This window comes from Geospiza fortis, unplaced genomic scaffold, assembly GCF_000277835.1.
Source record: "Geospiza fortis unplaced genomic scaffold, GeoFor_1.0 scaffold130, whole genome shotgun sequence".
NCBI lineage: Eukaryota > Metazoa > Chordata > Aves > Passeriformes > Thraupidae > Geospiza > Geospiza fortis.
In genome coordinates this window covers 13,807,903-13,829,708 of record NW_005054300.1, presented here as the reverse complement: position 1 = coordinate 13,829,708, position 21,806 = coordinate 13,807,903, and the positions used below count along the sequence as shown (strand labels likewise).

The 21,806-nt window shown below is 36.5% G+C and overlaps 1 protein-coding gene across 1 annotated transcript in view; it reads right to left on the bottom strand.

The window, feature by feature from the left end:
• The window catches only part of LRMDA (leucine rich melanocyte differentiation associated), a 636,729-nt gene that overhangs the window by 583,006 nt on the left and 31,917 nt on the right, over positions 1-21,806 (bottom strand). The gene's annotated exons all lie outside the window — the stretch shown is intronic.

Here is a 21,806-nt window from a genome sequence, read left to right as displayed (position 1 = left end):
TTCCTCTATAGGAGGTAACTCAACAACATGCCATCCCCAAATATCTACTTCATGCTGGCAAATCACAACGAGGAATACACCCTGACTGCTTGCAGTTATAACACTTTCTTAAGAAACAAAATAAGTGGAGAAGACAAGATCACACTGAGTTACACCTCTGTAGTATAAACAGCAGGATCATAAGTCCCAAAATACTCACAGAGGTGCAGCACCATAAATATATGCTTATGAAAAGACTGTCACAGTTAAGCATATGAAGATCATTATACCTTTTCTAGTTTAATACAAGTTACATTCACATCCAAAGATAATTTAAAAGCTTAAAATCTAAGCTTTGCCAAACTGGAAGGCTGAGCTGGTTCAAATGAGCATTGTTTGTTGATTGTTGCTAAGATTTTAACCTTGTTTGAAAATCTTTCTAAGAGAAAGGTAGAAGATATTTCTTTAAACTGATGTGAGCTCCCCTCTAAACCAACAGCAATTTGGCAAGGAAGATGAGCTGGCACATCAGAACACTCCATTAATTCATGAAGACCAGTAGCTTCCCTGTAAAAATATGCAAGGCCCTAATGCACTTTGACAAATGACAAAGGTTATTAAAGGACAGCTTGTGGGAGTATAATTGCTTTGTGACTTGATCACTATTAACAGAAAGAACATTGGTAGAGAGTTAACAGCATGAAACATGAGTACAGGAACCCACCAAGATCTTGACTCAGCAAAGCACATGAGGACATTAACTCCACTCCTGTATTACAAAACAATTAAGAACATGGTTAAGTGCATGCTATATGACTGTCACTTAACTGGAAAAAAACCAGCCATCTTTTCAGAGGCCATGACAGTCTACATCATACTATACAGAGATATATACTATATAGACAGTTAGTACTGCTATGCTATTTTCTATAGATAATGAAACAATCCTTACCAACTTTGCTGTAGTCTTTATATAGATTACGTTGAATAACTTACAAGATAACTGGAAGTGTTCAAAGACTCCATCTCCAAAGCTCTGCCCAGGACATTCAGGGTCTCCTTCCACCACCCCAAAAACCCAACTTTTCTGCATGCATCAGTTTCTCCATGTTTCTCAAAAATACTTACCAAAGCTGAGGAGTAAATCAATTTATATTACAAGAGTTTAATGGTTTCAAAATAGAAGAAGGAGGAATACTGGAGAGAAATCTGACAAGGTTAAAAGGAAAAAAGGTTGAGGCCTAACACATATTAAATAAAAATCAATCACAACATTTCAGGAATTACAGCAATATAGCATACCACTGCTCAAAGTGAGGGGAAATGAGGGACAGGACTCCAAATCACATGGCAGCCCTTGCTTTGTACAGAAAGAAGACACATTAACTCTCAGCTCCCTGCAAAGCACTGACTCATGGCAAAGGTAGGACAAGAGATTCAACGCATTGCACTGAACAAGCTCAGAATTCACCATGAGCCAGAAGCCCCTGCCTTACTCAGGAGCAACACCTCCACATACCAGTAAGACTCCAGATTTTGCTTTTGTGGGGACAGCTGCACCTTCCTTCTTATCTTTTTGCAGTGGCAAAAAACTTCATACAAACTCATGGGAAGCATCTTGCCTGACACAAGACAGAACTACCAAGTTACAAACTATTTTCTGAAAAGGCTATGTTCCACTGCAAACCTTGCTCCTCCTCGACACAACAGCATTAGCTGGAAAGAAAAATGCACACATGGTATATAGAAGGGTATATAAGAGAAAAAATTGTTTAAATACTTACTTTATATCAAATGTCCAACCTACACAACAAGGAAACAATATTCAAAAAGCAAACGATTGGTCATTTGAACAGTCATCACAGTCAGCTTTGTACCATTGGCACAATGGTTGTACCATTGGTTTGAGGGTTTTTTAGCACAGAGGTGTTGTATAAGCAGCTATTTTTATGCTACTTTTCTTTTAGTATAAAAGGATGCACTGAGTCCTCAGACACTAGGCAGAGTGCAGGTGGCTAACTATTATCCACTATGGAAGGATCAAGCAGCATTTATTAAGTACCAATTTAGACATCACCCCAATTGGTTCTGTGTATTTTGTATTTCCTTGGAGCTAATAATTCCAATTGAAAGAACTTAATTAAACAGCTGTAAAAGTCCATATTTTACCTAACTTCAAATGAAAAGGTTTTACAAGGTTTACATCCCTCTCTCTGGAATCATTTGTATCCCCAGCAGCCAACAGATGGTCGGTGTCCCAGCTCCCTCAGTGTCTCAGCCAAGATACTGCTTTTTGGACTGAGAATTTTGCTGAAGTGACAGTTTAAAACTTACACTAAGTCATCACATCTTTCCAGCCATTCACACAATTAACCTCACCTTCTTTTCAGCCTTACTGCCTAGAATTATCTGTAAAACTAGTGTAATCTACCTACCTTATCCAGCTGGGTTTCTTTTTAACCGGTTCAATGTTGGAATATGGTCTGTATTTTATTCACCTGTTTTCTTCTCTGCTGCTGCAGATAACATCATCTCAACAAACACTGTGACTAGTCATATCCACAGCATTTGATAGCCAAAGTTCAGCTTAACTAAGTCAGATGTCCACAAATGGAATACTGTTCGAAAACAACAACTTTTAAGCAGACCCAACCCAACTTAGTAGATGCTGCTACAGTTTGTCAGCAAAGGAAACTTACTACCTCTAAATGGAATTTGTAATGAAATGTTGTGGGAGTCAGAAAATCAGTATCAAGACTGCTATAGCTGGGTATGGCCTCTAGTCTCACAGCAGAGATTACATTACACCTTTTATTACATCAACCCACATGAAGTAGCTATGCTTAAGGACTGAAGAAAATTTGTTTAACAACCATTTGTAGCTAGCATCAATATTAAGATCCCTAAAGACAGACAAAGTAGAAAAGGAAAAGAAGGGGTAGGGCAGTCGTGATAGAGGCAAGAAAAGTCTGACTAATACTCCTTCAAGAACCATTCACTGATTCTTTATTTCCACACCATAAAAAACTGTCTTTCACAAAACAGATTTGCTTGGGTAATACATAATGTCAGCATAAATCATATTTTCATCTTCTGTCAGTGCCAGCAGTTTTCTTAGACTTCTCTGAAGACGGGCAGGAAGAAAAAAAAATTAAAAACAATAATAATAAAAAAGAAGAGCCAAAACTATCTTCCAGCTTTGACAGAAAAGAGTCTTTGTTCCAAAGACATTTGTCTTCATGTAACCCACCAGCACCCTCCTGCAAAAGTCGTGCAATGAGAAAGCATCACAAAGGGTTATCAGAAAGCAAAGTCAGTATCAATATCAACTTTCTACTCTTTCCAAACATGAACTTCCCTTGTTTTTATCTTATTTCCTCTTCAGCGAAATAAATTAATATTTGCTCACATTTCAAACAAGAATTAATGTCATCTATGCCAGGGTGTTTAGACCATTCAAGGGAAGGACAGCACTGTGTGACGGAAGTTATGAACTGAAAGTAAGACACATGTTAATAAGAAAGACAAGCATTCAATCCCTTCTACTTTTGTCCCTTCTTTTTGGCTTTTATGAGATTGTGTACTGCTTTTTGCTTCTTCTTAGTAAACTAATTATTTGTCCACTAAATAAAATTTGTTTTTCTTATTACAATTCTCCCCAGTGATCTCTGATTATTACACAGCAATTGCTTTACAGGACTACGATTGTTGATGAAACATTCCCAAGAAACAACAAGAAAACAGAAAAAAGCCCTTAACAAAAGGATTAAGTTTAATACACTTTAAGAATTTTATTTCTGATGGGGCTCATGAATTATAGTAAATAGCATGGTATTTACCTTCCTCCTTTACAGATACATAAAACATACCTAATTTGTATGCTTATATAAAATATCATTCCTGAACCTTACAGTTTAAAGTTCATTACCATAACATGCACTTTTATTATGTTTATTATATTATTAGATCTATCAGCTTTTACAAGGAGAGAATAGCAACATGTTAATTTTCCCTCCCTAGTTTTCAAGTATGACTCTTTTGACACAGCAAGCAGACAGCAGATGCACCATCTACAACAGACACACATTAAAGAACAACACATATTTGCGAAGAAGTTCCACCCTGATGTACTGAAAGCAATAACTGTCCCATTGACTTCAAGAAAAGGCAAAAGCACAGTTACGTGCTGTAGAAACATGGTTGGTAGGCACTACATTATTATGTGAAATAAGATACCTGGAAACAGAGGAAAGATTCTTGCAGTCACACAGAACTGAAGAATTTGTGGAAATAAAGTGGAAGCCAACTCAACTGTCCATCACTAGGTCATCCAAGGTAGCAGTCAGGCAGCACAGGAATGATTTGAGAAGAACTGAGTACAGAGCAATCAGAAAGGTTAGTAAAGTAGAGCAGTACAGAAATTCCCCATATTTGCAAACCAATACACTATCATGAAAACATATCAAACCAAACAAGTGAAATACCCATCCTGCACAGCTCCAGTAAACCAGAATTCTGGGAGCAGCAAAGCCTGTTAGAAATGAGGACACAGGACAGAACCTACACATCAGGAGATTTCAAACTACTAAAGAAACCTATAACAGAGCAAAACACTTCTGCAAGTTTAAAAACTTAAGACTGTTGTTAGTTTATGATTGAAATTTATATGTCGAATTTCTCAGTCCTGAGGTTTCATTTTTCAAACATCCAAGGAAAAATAAAAACAACATTAGGCTCACATTAAATGAATCCTCCACTAAGAAAAACATCTCTATGAAAGCAAAATAAATATAGATTGCATCTATAGGCTGGATGTAATACAGCTACATAGGCATTTTTTGTGACTCGTGATCAGTAATGAATTTTAGGCTTAAACTGGACAAGCTTAAATCAGAATAGTAAACATTGCTCCTTTTAAATGGTAACTTTGATAACACCATGAAGCCACTAGGTAGATCCCATACAACTACTGAATGCATCCATGCATCTGCATCCATGCTTGGCTCAGAGAATTTATAAGGAATCATAGACAATTCCTACACCAAAACAAAATCCAATGCAAATAAGCATAAGAGGAAACTATTCCTGAAACTTAGCATCCAAGACACTTCTTCAAATTCTGTAAGTGACAAATCATCAGTAAGGCTGTACATCCTTACACATTTCATCAGAAGGCCGACATTCAACTTTACTGAAATTCCACCCTCAAGATCTGTTTCCTCTCCCAGTAGGAATGTTTCCAACACCCAATTCGAAAGCTTCTGCTCCTATGTCTTGTATTTCAGAGACAACATGTTCAGGGCTTTTTAGTAATAATTTCAGTTTAAAACAACTTTGAGATTCTTAACAAGAAGTAATCTAAAGGATGTTTGGAAGCATTAGGCAGGAAAAGAATCTGCTAACCACCACTGAGAATGCTACTGAAAAATATACTCTCAGAAATAAGAAATCAAAACGCAGCAAAATTAGTATAAGCAGAGAGATCTTGCTTTAAAGGAGATTTATTCTTACAAAATTCCCCAGGTTTGTTTATGCAGCTATCAAGACATAGACAATGAACTTACTCAGAGTAGCCTACGCATATTTGAAGACTGCTTTACTATTTATATTAGTTGTATGCAGATGTGGATGTAACTTTAAAAGCTCACAATATTTTAACAAAAACAGGAAGACACAAACTAAAATCTGTGATGATTAGTACTCCTGAGTACTATCAAACAAATTACTTCAACAGTTACTATTTCAATAGTTAGGAGGTAAGTTCAGAGTTGCAAACACCAGCATATAAATTTAATAAATACGTATGAGGAAGACGGCTATGGAAAGAGTACAAGATCAGAAGACGGAAAACTGGTTTGCAGCACTCCAATGAAGTATTGCAGTACTTGAAAAAAAATAAACTTTTGTTTTTAAATAATCCCCCTAAATAGTCCTAAAGTAATAGCACATAAAATGTTTGCAAAGTAAGCAAAGCAGAACTCAGTACTTTGGATTTAAACATTAATCTCTGCTAATATAACAAAAAAAGGTGTATAATCAGATTCTACCTGAAACCTCATCCAGATGCAGAAAAATAGTGACTATAGGTAATTTCTTTATTAAAATAGCTTTAAGAGCACCCAAGTGACCAAGGATTTTCAAAGAGAAATTAAAGCCAAACAATAGGAATAAAGCTTAAAATGCTGTTTACACACTGATTGTACTGGAGGTGGGGGGAAAAGGGTGAATTACAGATCTCAGAGCAGTGTTTCGTTAAAGTAATTGTAGTCTCAGACTACTGTCTTCTCTGCTGAAATAGAATCTGAAGAAGAAAAAGAAACTCAAACTAGCACAACCAAAGTTTTTATAGGTCACATGGGATGCCTGCTGCCATGCACCAGATGTGAACAGGAAAAAGAAAGTGGTCAACATATGATATCAAAAACCAGTGCAGTTTCAAGTATTTTAAACATGATGTCAAGTGCATTCAACAGGTCTACAAATGCACTACATTAGCCTAAATTTAGTAGGTGATAATTGAAATCAGAGATCCAGCCATTACCACTGACAAGTTTCTAAATACTACCCAATACATTTTTGTCAGTTTCAGATTCTGTATGACAGCTGGCAGTCGGAAAGGGAATCACCCAGAGGGTATGAGCATACACATGTACAACGTTTCTGTAGTCATATTCCTGTATCTTCCCTTTCCAGAACTAATTTAACTGTGACAATACTGTCCCACAAACACATGCTCCCAAAGCAGAATTCCACAAGCTTCATGGCATCCTCATGTAAGCACTGGGCATGAAACAGGGCAGTAACTTAACTAACTCCATCTGTATGTCCTGCATATGAATTTTCATGATGAAATTAAATCAGTTCTTTAGAGAGACCAGATATGGCATTCCAACTTATCCTTCTGATCTCTTAATTTTTAGTTAGAAAAGGAAGAAATAGAAGAAAGAGAATCAATAATAGAAAATACAGTCTTAGTCCAAATCTCTTTTACCATTACCTTTATTAATTCTATAATTATATACCACTTAACCAAAAGAAAACTAGAATTTCTTCTAAGTCTATAAAGCATATTTCCTTTTAGTCTCTGCTGTATCACCACCTTGTGACACATCCATTATCAGGTACCAAAGAGTGCAGCCAAGCAACACATGAGAATAAACTGTCTCTAGGATCATTTCTGATTTGGTAAGTGGACAGGTGTCAGCCATTACTGGTCCCCCAATGCAGAAGTGGTTTATGCAAGCTGGTATGAAGAGCTGATAATTATATTTGGCATGTATAGTTAATGAACGAGGCCTCCTCACAACTGAGTTCTGCCATCTGTAAAATGGAGCCAGTGTTGTCTTTCCACTTCTCAAAGGAAAATGAACTTCAAAGCACATGATGAAAAACTGCCTGAGAAGACATGCCTAGCAATTTAGATACCAACAGTATGGCTTTTGACTGGAAATTTAAACATCTACTTAGAACCAATGAAGGCTGGAAATGAAAGAATGAAGCTTTCACTACAAACTTACAGGCATCCAAGGCTCACAAACCTTTGTAATACAAGCAGCAAACACTTCTTGGTTTACATAGATTATAATATTTTAAAATATTGTCTAGCAAAACTATTTCCAAAGAACTTTGAAAAGACTAATTTTTTAAAGAAAAAAAACCAAGCAGACCTTCACGAGAAGAACAACCTTTTCTCTTAGTATTCATTTTATAGGAAATCTATTTACAGAGCAGCAATACTTCTATCCAAATACTTTTTTAAAAAAAAGGAAGCTGCATGCTACTCATTCTTAGCTTTTTAGACCCTAAGACACAGAAGACTCATAAAATTACTATCACCTATTAGAAGTATTAAACTCTGTAATTGGTATCAATAATTAAATTTACAATCAACATTAATCATGGACTGAAGTGAAAGAGCCAGAAGATACTTGGAGATAAACAGAGTAGTCAAAGACAAACAAAATTTGAGAGCACCACATTAGGTGCTGGGAAGGGAAAAGAGAATATTGGTTTGATATTTTTTCTGCTACTCAATTAGTTCCTAGAAGCAAGTTTAAAAAAAAATGAAAAAAAGAAAACACAAATCCTACAAAGTTATGAATGACAATTTTACCTATATTAACTAGTATCATAATCCAGAACATCTCGGATTTGCTATATTGACAGCCCTATTTCAAATGCAAAACCCAAGTAACTTTAAAATTAAGACTTATAATAAATTGCAGTTCAGGGACATCCATCTTGAAACCTCCACTCAGCCAGCCCACAGATCTAGAGCTCGTTCTTCACCAGATTGTGTCAACGTAGTCCTCAAAATGCCTCAAGTTCAGACAAGGTCATTTAGAACGCAACTGACAGATCATTTGGGAAGGAGGGGGCTACCCAGTGAGTGTCCTGTACAGCACAGGGTTGATTGTAAGAGCTGCTGAAGATAAAAGTGCCAATCTGCCTTTCTTATGACTTTTGATATAAAGTAAAAAGTAAAATGGCAGCCTTTTATGACATTTTAATTCTATTCCCCCTTTCTACCACCTCCATTAAAACATTTTCCTCCTCTCTTTTGTGCTATCCAAGATTAAAAAGTCATTTATTGCAATAAAGGGATTTAGTGATTTGGGAGTAACTTTTATATACTGTACACCCTCTAGACACCCTGAAACTATGTTAATAATTTTCTTCCTATTAATTGTCTCATCAACTCACAGCTGGCTATGCTTTTTATTTCATTATGTTATTCATCAATCTAAAATAGAACTATAACAGAAAAAGAAATTGGAACGGAGCAATTTCAATATTTCAAAACAGATGCAAATCAACACTAGAGATGTTACATAGCATATTTTTATTGAGACAATTCTATACATGTTTGAAAAATGAACTTGTAATAAACTCATATCCTGTGAAGATACGTTTTTCTTTCCATCTTATGAGCTAATTATGCCAACACAACATAACGTTTTCCTAAATGCCTTATAAACTGACCCAGTTACTCAGAAAGTATTATTTTTAAATTGATGTGATAGATGCAAACTGGAACGTTCGGATTTCAATTCTGGCACCAATTCCCAGATCCCCTTCCCAAGTAATTTAAGGACTTCCTCCCGATAGTTTTTCATATTCTTTTAACTGACATTTTATCTTTATACAGTATCTCAGCAGAATGAACATGCACTAAAACAATGACAGCCCTTCTCTGGCTGTCATCTCTCATTCTGGCAAAGACAGATGTCTTACACTGGCTTATGCCAATAATAGAGCCGACAAAAAACAACAGAGACTACCTGCCTCTGATGTAAAGGCACCAATTCACATTTGTGACACTCATTTGTCAATTAACAGATTTCTTCCATTGTTGACACATGGGACTTAAAAGATGTGGGCTAGAATGTGATGAATTAAAAAAGACAGATGAGTAAGCTATGAGCTGCAAAGTAATACTATAATGTGCTTTAGATAGGAATATCAACTGACACCCCTGACAGGCCATACAAGGTTTTATTTCATTTTGCTCTGTATCTAGGCTTCATACTTTGTCTTCTTTGTTCTCTTTTCATCAAGCTCCTAACATCTCATTCTGACAGCCAGAGACATTTAAGGCACTTTCGTTTCAAATGCAAGTTAGCATACTTGATTTGTCATTAAAATGCAAAACGATTGCCATTGCAGGTAAATGTAGGTATGCTTAAAAGGTTGTATCTGAAAAGTAAAAGCTGAAAACCATTTCTGGCTGCTTTGCTTAACTCTTTCACAAGCCTCAGAGTTTTTATGAGGCAAGTGTTACCGTGCTGTAATAGAAGTGTAGCAGCACCTGCAGTTTGATACAGGGTACATTTTAGTATATTTAAACAACATAAAATCCTAAAGTTATAATGCCAAGCACAGACAGGCACTGTCAAGTCTGCACATGGAGCCTTAGCATGACTCACACAAGAATCTGAAAAAAGTCTATCATGTTAAGCTTTACATGATAAGGCTTTACATAGGGTCAAAGATCTCCTTGTTGGAATCTACGTGGTAAAGAAGGGGAGAATTGTTTACTCTTTTTGATACACTAGTTGTGGTTGAATTAGCTGAAATCACCAGAGAGGGAACTTCAACAGCAATTTGCTTTCTATTCAATGCTCACTTTAAGAGATGAGGGCCTTAACATAAATAATTAATTAAATACATACATACATACATACATAAAGTGTTCTGTAGCAAAAGACAAGAACAGATTTTAAAATTTTGCAGAGAAATGCCCATCTTATGCAGGTCTCTAAGTAATACTTAGCTTTCTACATAACATGCATTGATGTGAATGCACTCTATAATATGAATATGGTTATTTCTAGTCAATGAGATAGATTTGAACAACAAGAACCTCATTTGTGTTCAGCATACAAAAATCTAGTGAAAGAAAATATCCATTATTTTCTGCAAGTGGTTTGAAAAGCAGAAAAGTATAATTTAATTGAGCAAATTTCTTGGCACAGAGGTTCAGATATTTGATATTAGGAACTTACAGAGAAACCTTTATCCTAAGTTTGTACCTACTTATCTTTTTTGCAGACTTTCTTCTGTTTTTTTACTTGGGAAAAGACAGGTGTGAATAAGGTTTCACTCCACTCACTTGGGTCCAGAAGTCTTTTTCCCTAGTTTTGTTTTCCCCCTAAGAATGAGAATTGTATGGAAATACGCAGTAAGGGAATCATACAGAAAATCTGATTTAGATTATGACATCACAGTGCATTGAATTTAAGGTAGAGAACTTGAAACATTTGATCTTCTGTGTATAGAATGAAACTTATTGACCATTTGTGATGCTATTCTGCCTACTAAGGTGCATCTGCTACAATATAGGAATTATTTATTCATTCCATATTATAGGATAGGAATAGGCTATGCTGTAAATACAAATATCAACTTTACAACTAATAGCTGTCTTGATGGGTTTCTAGTACTACTATTTCTACCCACACTAGTCTTAAATGCTTCCAGTGCATTTATGGTCCCTCTCAGAAAGAAAATAGGGAAAAAAAAAATACAAGATTATCTTAAAGCTGACTTCACCATTCCACTAGGTTTTAAAATACTAGGACTACAGCAACCTAGACTTTTATATGCTATACTAAAACATACAAAGAAACGCGTGCCCATTCACTTCTAGCTCAATGAAGACATTTGTTCTTTCTTCCTCCATTGACCAATTACCACGAAGCGTGACAAAATCTACAGTAATACACTAGTCTCCTTAATTTTAGAAACTTCTTCTGCTCAATCATTTAAATGCAGGTGAACCTCTTGTTTCAAACCACCTCTGGTTGTAGAGTCTATAATTCAGTCCCAGAGAAGTGCCCCACATTAAATAGGTTGAGACAGATTCTCATTAGAGGTACATCCAAATTTCAAAAGCCCTTCTATTAGTGGTAGTAAGAGACTATTTGATACGACTTATTTAAAGGAAGCTAAAGAATTGACAGTGAAAGAAACTGAACTGCCCTGTGACATTCCCCACTTAGACTGGCAGACAATTTACTAATTGTGTACCTAGCAGAACTAGAACCAATACTGCACATGAACAGACCCAACAGCTGGCTCCATTATGAGCAACACAGGGAACAAAAGAGAGAGACCACTGGCAAGATCACAGGAACCTCACATTGCACCTGCACCCAAATCACTCAGCAGCACCTTCAGCAGCCTTCTGCTGATTTAAGGAGATGAAGGCAGTGGGGAGAAAAGGCAGCACAGAGTGAGGGAAGAAAGTAAACTGGACACATACACAGCCTCTCGCTTAGGTGGCTCAGTTTCCATTACTAGAAAACACAGTACTTGACCATTTTTCCCACAGCAATTCCAGTCTAATCACCTTCACATATGACTGTTTCTGTGCTATTCCAAAGCACTTCACTGTCCAAGATACAGAGTGTATTAAATGCAAGATAATAGGTAGAAAATGTTCGGATCCTTGAGCAGCTGTGATTTGAACATTCACACACTGGACTGTCAAATTATCTTAACATAACTATGTTGGAAGCAGAGCTTTAAGAATATTCAATATACTGTTAATCCCTGGCCTGTCTAGAACATTTTTCTTTCAGCCTTTAAGTGCTTTAGAATAATCACTACACTTTATCACTTAAGTAACTAGGTCAACTATGATAAGTTTTTCTTATCTCTTCAACTAAAATGTCTTGAAAGTCCTGAGAGTCTAAAATACAGCATCCTCATCCAGTGCTTTTGTGGCCACATGGCCTTGAAGAGTCATTGCACTTCACCAAGTCTTGGACCTTACAAATCTCAAATAGTTCAAGGACAATTCTGCTGCATTTCCTTGCACTTTAAGAGATTTTATGCTCAAGAGACTGAATGTTTTTTGCAAGCAACCTCTAAGTAATGTGTTCCCTCCTTCAAGGTTATAAGTGAAAAGGTTATCACTGACAAAGTCCTATCACAAGTCCTGAATCAAAGTAGAAAAATACTTGAGCATCACCCTCAAGTTTATAGATTATATAGATTAAAAATATAATTCATATACATATAATACATATACCATACTTATATATAAAGGAAATACACATATGTCCTAAAGATCTTTATTTATAAGATGTTATTTTTTGTGTGAGGGGGTGTGTATGTCTCTGTGTGTGCATTAAATGCCAGTAAACTGTCAGCAGCAGCCAACACATACTATGCTGTCTATGAAAAAAAGTGAGCTGGCCTTGTGCATACATCCAATTATTACTATCTGCCAATACAGTTCATATACCAACTGCACAGGAAAAACAGCAGACACTTAAGCACCTGAAGAGAACTATGGGCCCAATCTGAAAGAGTCTATCAACCTCCCTGACTTTTGGATCAATTAACCTACCCCCTAACATTAGAACTCTGACTTGTGTCTTTTAAAACTTATTTCTACCACTCTAGTCTCTCATCGTAGCAAGGTTTCCTGGAAACATGAGCAGTGCTGATGGCTGTATTACACAAACAACATTCACCACTTCCATTTATAAACTCAGCAGACAAATTAAATGAAAAAGGCAGAACAAAGTATTAAGAAAGGAAATAATATTCCAGCACTACCAGTGAGCAACTCACTAAGCATCATCAAAAGGGAAGACCAGGAGAAACAAAACAAAAATATAAATAAAAATTATAAAATGTCACATAATTGCAAGCATCAGTCCATGAGTAAAGCCTGCAACTGAGCTACAACAGTGCATTAACCATGACCCTAAAGACAGTATAATTATTGTATAGCATGTCTGGTTTGACATGCGGAATCCAGAGCCTGAGAAAAATACATGGACCTTTTGCACTTCCATGCTCCTCACTCTTCACACTTGCACGAGAGAAGGGTCTGGGGAGAGTCTTGTTCATCTGAAAAATCATCTCCAGGATAATTTACGTAAAGATGATTTATGTAAAATGCAAGATCTCAAAAATAGCACAAACCATGCAAGACCACATAGACAAACAAGTGATGCATAAGCAGAAGCTCCATAAGTATTTTCCTGCCAAATGCCAAGCAGCTTTTTGTACCATGACCACCAGCAGGTTTGTTGAACACTGGAGGACTGAGGCCCTCCTTAGTGATTGGAATCAGCAAAGCTAGTCAAGTTCTTGACATCTGCAACTATATGCTGAGAATCTTTTATATTGCATTAAGGTGAGAAGAAGATACCTTTCAACAAAATAGAGAGGAAAAGATAGAGACAATAATTCCAGGATTAATGCAGGTTCTTCCCTTCAGCCAAGCTCCTTGTCCTCAGACAACAGTTATTTCTGCAGTCCTTCGCTCTTGTTTCACAACAGCAATGATAAGGAAATACTGTTTTAGAGTGAGAGAGATTAAGGAAGTCAGAAAGTAATAATGATCCATCTGATTATTGTATTTAACAAATGCTCTTTATCATGCCCTTTCCTTTAACCCCCAATGCTCTTGAAAAAAAGTACTTCTCAGTCTTAAAATCCAGATAATCATGGACTATGCAGGAGCAGTCACCAAGATATTATTTTCAATCTACTGCCATTCTTTGAAAACTAAAACAAGTACATCAAACTATTTCTCTGCCAAATGCCAATACTTTCCATAGACTGTGATAGTCTTCCATTTATTAACTGATATTCTCTCAATCTAACATAGATTCCTATTGTTCAGAACAGAATTCAACACAAAAACTGATTTTAGTTTAAGACTGGTTTTCACAAGAGGAGTTGGATTGACTGTGCCAGTGAATTAAGTGCTCTGGGTACCCAAAGAACAACCACAGATTGTGCAGATTTAGCATCCAACACCACTTCAAAATCCAACTTCAATCTCGGATCAAGAAAAAGCAGTTCACTCCTTACACACTGAAACACAAAGAACATTACGCAATGCAAACACCAGTTCACTGGGAAATGCTCTCCTCAGTCAAAAGGATTTACCAACAGCCTTGAGTCAATGGATGTTTAATATGAAACCCTATCTCTGTTCAAGTCCCAGTTTGTCACTCATCTTTGTTCAGAAGTACAGATTTCGTCTTTATACATAATTGCAACAGACCTTTTGACATGGATTTCCCCAAAAACAGAACTTTCACCAACTAGCATAGCAATATTCACCATGCTATAATTAAGGATGTAAATCAAAGCTCACAAACTTATTTTACTTAATGTCAAATTGTGCTGTTTAATTTTTTTACCAGATTTCAAGCTCTAGCAATCCTTTCAAGAATTCTCTGGTACATAATATGAACCTACACCCTCCCCTAAGCCAACGGTCCAGGTAAAAAGTTTTTGCCCAATTCTACCACGTGATACACCCTCAAGACAACTCCTTCCACAATGTTAAGCCTTCCTGAGGAAAGCAGGACAGAAAACAATCTGTCAGGTACTGTAAATCAATGGATAATGGCCAGCACGGGGGGTCAGAGGTATATATACAACAGGGTTTTCACAGTCTGTTAGTGACTATGTGGCCATAAAAAGTCAAGCAAGGATCAATGGACAAAAAGAGAGGCTGCTGGGAATAAAGAAGATAACAGCCACCCACACTGAAATACAACAATTTATAGTACTTCTTATTTACATATTACTGAGTTTGGAAAAATAACTTTTCCAAACAGCTTACATCCATGGTATAGTATGCTGAAATCAGTGAGATATTTAAGTGCATACTATAACCCACTGATTTGGTATTTTTAACAACAGTCATTGACTGGTCCCCTTCCTAACAACAATAAACTAACAACCAGAATTAAGACACAGCAGGAAAATATACAAGTCACAAAAATACACACAGATAATGCTTTGTAGTGGCAAATATTCTATAATCACATTTAAAGTTGACAAAGCAACAGAACACAGGCATGGCTGTTGCATGCGAGAAAAGGTGTATCTTAATAGTTTTAATATTTCCAAAGATTTAAGGTGGGGGGGGGAAAAGCCAGATCACACCTGGTTCTTGTTGAAATGCCACTTTTTAAAAAGGGGTGGCATGGTGGGAGGGAAAAGGAAGGGAAGAAAAGAGCAAGGAGTAGATTTAGCTTTGATGTCTACCAACTGCCCAAAGCAGAGTTAATAGCTGAAGTTTGTAATTGTTTTTGTTACTGGTAATGCTCTCCTTCTAGTTTTCCAATAGTTATACATCTATAAAACTTTCTCTTACACAACTCCTTAGGTATTACCCATGTAGGAAGAATCCATCAACATACTTGTCTTCAGTCCATCTAATACAACAAGAAATTCTTTCAGTAGAAAGATAATTACACATAAGGTAGCCCACAGTGATTAATAAACATGTAAGACTTCAACAGAAAGATTATTATATCTGTAAATAATTGCAATGATCCCTCATGTATAAATATTTAATTCAGCAAAATTATTCTAGGAGCTGAATTGCTTCTAAAGACTGACCATTCTTAGCAGTGTTACTGTACAAGTATTTATAAACACCCATAACATTTCAACATTATTTAAAAAGAGTATCTTGTGCTTATTGTAGGATATCCCTTTAAGGGTAAACTTTGAGTATCCACCTCAAACTACACACCTACTAACTTGAACTTGATACATTTACTGCAACAGCAGAAGAAAAGTTACCAAGAATTTATAAATTCCAGATTGCTTAGCCATGGAAAATATTATCTCTTTGCTGAAGTCTCTCTACACAATTCCATTTACCTTCAAACCATAAACAATATGCAGAATAAAATTTACAAACATATGTAAATTATTGTTTTCTTAAAGAAAGAAATCTCAACTACTACTCAACATTTTTCTTAAAAGAGCAATACAAAATCTTCAATAAGATTTTTTTAAACATATACATTCTCTTTCACATAGTAAACTGTCGTCATGCTTGAAGAAAAGAAAAAAACAAGGAGAGTGAAACAGATTAACTCCATAGCTCCAATACACTTATTTCAGACAAGACACTATAAATCATCTTGAAACAAAACAGGCAATTATAATGTGCACAAATGTTATGATATTATGCATCCCTACTGGTCCAGTGGTTTAAATTATTGAAACTGATGGTTGAACAAGGGCATACTGTTTCAACACATTTAGATTCCTTGAACAATTCTTCCTTCAGCTATCCAGTGCTCTGCAGATCTTTGACATCAATAGACAGACAGATAAATGTTTCTTAGATAATTCAGACCACATCTAAGGCGATTAAAATACATGTCCAAAATTTCTCAAGCAGTATCTTTTGTAAAGGATCACATAGGCTTTTCTCCTTTCAATACTGGAAGAAGCATCTAAAATTAAAGTAAGTACATACATCTTCCTTCAAAGCATTCAGTGAGGACCAAGCAGCTCCTTTCTCCTTGCAACCACTACCCCATATTTCAATCCTCTTCACCTCAGCATAGGGGAAACAGCAGTGAGAGCCACAAGACAGAAGCATTTCAAAACACAATCAGCTGGTTGTAAACACTCTTTCCTGCAGAAAATCTGCAACTGTTAGTTGCAGGAAAAAGCAGCACGTAAGGTAAATCAATTAGCTTGCTAATTTCTCACCCTCATTCATTTAGCTCTGCACTGTATTTGTCGTAATTGACTATAATTATGTTAATTACCAACTCCAGCATAATTACTATATTTATTGTCATTGAGCACACTATGTACCCAAAGCAAAGCTGGCATTTGTTGGGCATCAAAAAAATAAATAAATAAAACCACACAACTGTCGGGAGGGGTTTCTCTGAAAACTGGCTGATATACCTTCAGCAAATGAAAGGGCAAAAGAGATTTCATGCAATGCTAGTTTGAAAGCATCAGTTCATTAAGGATATTAATTTTCTGATAACTACACATTTAAGCATGACACACTGGAGCAGTATCTACAGGATTTAGCAATTATTAATGCGTGACAGTTTCAAATGCTAAGTGAATCAATTAAACAGCAGCATTCACAATTTGAGAAGAGATAACTGCTTCATAACTGCCTAAGACTACAATTTTCACATGACAAAAAAGGGCCATTCAGGCTCCTTCAAAACCTGACAGGTCAAGAAAGAAGTTTGAAACAAAAGCACCTTATAACCATCATCTCTCCTCTTTACTTGTCAGATCAACTTTGCTAGTGTCTCCGCTGAAATGGCATCACCATGCCAGCTGCCACAAGGTGATTTTTCATGTCTTGTCAAAGAAATCTTTTATTCTATTTGCTCTGCATTAACATGTTACATTTATTGATCAAGCCCTTTCTGCAGCCACAGCAGGGCACTGTGCTCTTATGCCTAAGGGGGCTTTGATGTCCTGGTGACATTCTAGACCGAATAATGCACATACTAAATGGATTTAATGCAGAAATGTGTTTGTGCATGACAGCTACATTAATAACAGCCCCTCATACTGATAAATATGCAATTGCTACGATTAAGAGTTACCCAATTATGGTGAAAATATTTTTCTACCTTATAAATAAAACCATCAAAAAGTTTTAACAATAGTGCATTTCCTTCAACATTTTAAAGTGCTATAAAGATGAGTCTAAAGGCTTTAAAAATATGTCATGCTTTGTTTTGAATTCTGGCTTTTATTTCCATCTCTCTTTTGTTGTTCATCTTCCTGTTCTGCATGTCTTATTGCTGCACAGACCAGGAAGGTGGTTAAAAAAAAAAAAAGCCTTTCTTTCACAGGCTCAACTTACAAAGAGGAACATGCCCTGTAAAAACTGAAGCCCATTTTCAGGCTGCCACTTGCATATTCCCCCAGGCTAAAAAACAGGAGGCAGAAGAGAGAAAGAACAACACCTAGTCCACAGAGAAGATATTACAAAGCCTCAGCCTCACAAAAGTCATGGAGGAACATTCCAGACTAGGACTGAAGTTCAAGGGAATGTTTTCATACATGCACCTTCTTCATCAGACAGTGGAAATTATGCATAAGCACATACTGTGCAAATTATTCAGGCTCCTAGCAGAAATAATCTGCACCCTAGAGAGAAGGAAGAGATATTTGTATCTCCATGAGCACAATTATTGGATTAATCCTTTCTCATTGGCCAAGATTAAAGATTCACTCTCCCTTTCACCTCATAGCTTAGACTGAGAAGAAATCTCTGTAAGAAAAAGGAAAACGAATCACATGTTTAAAACTACTGAGGACAAAATCACAAGATGGACTTGTGAAATTGAACTGTAGATGTTATTTATAAAAGCATGGCACCTGTTTGTACAAAACCACTGACATCTGTTATTCAAGCACTAGAGTGCATTTAGCCTTTAATGTGAAAGGAAAAAATTTGAACAAAGTCATCTAGGACAAGCAAAAAAGGCTTTGAACAAGTTGTGGGTTGTTTGGGGTTTTTTTTCTTCCCACAAGTTAGCAAGATGCAGCTAAACTAAAATCTTTTTATTTCATCCAAATCTCTACCCCTTCCTCTATTACATCCTTCCTACTCACTTACTTTCTTTCCTTCACCAGTGATTACCACTTACCTTGTTCTTTTTTTAGTGAAATCTTTAATTTTCCATGATCAAAAATAGTTTTTCATTCCACCTTGAAATCCTTTACAAAGTCTCCAGGTAACACTAACCCTCACACATCAGTGTCTCTTCTTCCTGCGCTCTGTGCCTTCGCAAAATGAGAACTGGGGAATGTTTTCTACCTATTACGAAAGGACCCTGTTACTAGGGAAGGCTATCAAATACAGTTGCCATGAGAGGTTCAGGAACAGATTTCCAAACAAAATATCTCTGCTGCTGAAACATGCCTTATTGAAAATACACATTGTAAATAGTTCATTTCTAAAACAGATGAAAATCACTATGAAATCAAAAGAGCTGCTACAACTCAGGCCATACCACACCAATAAAGCTGCAGAATCACAGCATAATTTAGGTTGGAAGGAGCATCTAGAGATCACCTAGTCCAATTCCCTGCTTAGAAAAGGGGGATTTCAAAATTTAGATCAGGTTTCTTGGAGTTTTGTCCAGTCGCATTTTAAATACCATCCAGGATGGAGATTCCAGAGCCTCTCTAGGCAGCTCTTCCACTCAACCTTCCCTGAGGTGGCTGGAAATTCCCTTGCTGCAGCTGTGACAACTGCCTCTTGTTCTTTTGCTGTGCATTTGACAAGAGTTTGGCTCCATCTTCTTCACAATCCCCTCTTGGCCCCAAAAAGAAACAAAAGATATTAGAAAGTGTTCAAACAAAATCAATGTAATGAAAACAGCATGAGAAGAAATAAGTCACAAGTGGACTACAGTTGTCTGGGATCGAAGGATTTCCACTGGCCAGAGACATGAGCAATCCAGTGGCACCATGTCCTGCCAATTAAGCACACACACATCTTTCTCTTTGCCTCACACACAGCAAATTGCTGTTACTCCTCCTCTTTCCCAAAGTTCCCATTTAAGTTCCCTTGTACCTTTCACCTCTTTCTTTCCTTTCCCTCCCAGAGAAAAGGGGAGATGTGTAACCACTGCAACTAGTAACAGTCACTTTGACTGCCAGAAGAAAGAGCTGGATCCACGTACTGCTCGGGGTAACCCAGGAGAGACACCAGCTCTTGGAAAAAGGCAAACAAAGACACAAAAGCAACTGTTTGTGATTATGTATCAAGTGCTGATATTAGATATACCACATCTGATGCAAAGATAATTAAGCATCTACCTGGCCCCTAAATTTTAAGAAAGAGGAAGGGGCTCTAGCCTGGGAAGAATTCTGAAGTCAGAAAAAAAATGGTGAAAAACGTACACTTTCCTCTGTATTAAACTGCCAGTTCAAAAGAACCAATAATAACCCTCCCCTCCTCTGTTATACAGACCCATCCCAAGCAAAAAGAAAATAACCAGGGAAATCTGCATAACAAAACCATCACATATAAGAAGATTTTGCTTCCTTTTTTCCTTTCAAAAAAACACACAAACTCTCATCCAATAATAAATCAAATTATAATGAAAGCTAACATCTTTACTGCAAATAACTACAGTGCTAGCAAAACACAGTATTCTCTTCACCTTTTCCTATATTTGGTCACCCTTGGTCTTCTTCATTCAACTCACACCTTGACCAAGACACAGTAAGTCATAGTAAAAAAATCTAACTCCTTTCTAAATCAACATTAATTGTAGGGATTGTTTCCCCACTGAAAACAACATGCTAAACCCTTCAAATTAAGAATTTACGGATAAAATCATAAAGCTCGTCACGATACTACAACATTGTTAGACTTTCAATCAATAACACCTGTTTAAAGAAGATGTCACTTGCTTCAACAGCTGCCCAAGACATTACTCTATATTCACATTCATTTAAGGTTATGACATTTATTCTGTATCTTCTCTGACTTTCTCAATAATATGCAGGTACAGGGCCTATATATAGAGTGCAGACCAGTGCGAACAGCTACTGTAGCATAAATATTTCACTCTTAGTTTCTATACGCTTAATAAAGCTAAGCACTACTCAAATGAGAAACCCTTACTGCTCTCATCCCGTTTAGCATTAGCTTCCCAAAGGAAAAAAAATATATCCACTTCTCCCCTTTCCCAAATCTGATTTCTGGTCTTAAAATACTTCTACAGATTTACAACAACTTCTCCTACATCACAAGCTGATTGTTCTTCCCCAAACTTCAATAAAACCAAATTATATCCCCTCTGAAAAACAAGCTAAGTGGTTTTGGATAGAGAAGAGAAAAAAAGAAGAAAAGAAAACACAGATTTCAGGAATACATCACCAATTGTGCTCTCTATGAAAATATGATCAGAGTTTTAAAGTGGTACTTTACATCCAAATTTAATGTTATCATTTTACTTTATGAAATGAAACAAATTCAGAGAACTGTTCTTCAAATCATGCATTAACTGAAAGAGACAAACACCTTTTTTCCCAGAAATGTAAAGAAGGAGCAGTCTTGTCAGCATGTTAAATCTTAATACACATACAGACCCTTGAATTACCTTCATGACAAAACAAAAAAAATTACCATTTCATCCCATCCCCCAGTAAAATTCTCTTTTCTGATTACAATATCCAACAGTACAGAGTCATAGTATAAGACAACAACAATCCACAGATTTAGTCTCTCCTTTGCTCAGCTACCTCTTACATGTATGATTCAGTCTTTCAGAGTTGACAGAGGCTCAGAAGAACGTTTATGAGCGTTAGTAAGTTAAAATCAACAGTTGTTTCTTCTAGGAAAACAAGGCACCAGCACACTACTTTTTGTATTACTCTTCACAAGCAGACTGTGAGCTTACCCCAAATAAAATAAAAGGAAAATTAGTTGAGTCCAACCCTACCTCCAGAAACCTATTTTTTTATTAAATAGACAATTGCGCTCACATTCTTTCTCCATACTTACCCACATTTTTCAACCTGAAATATACTCTGCT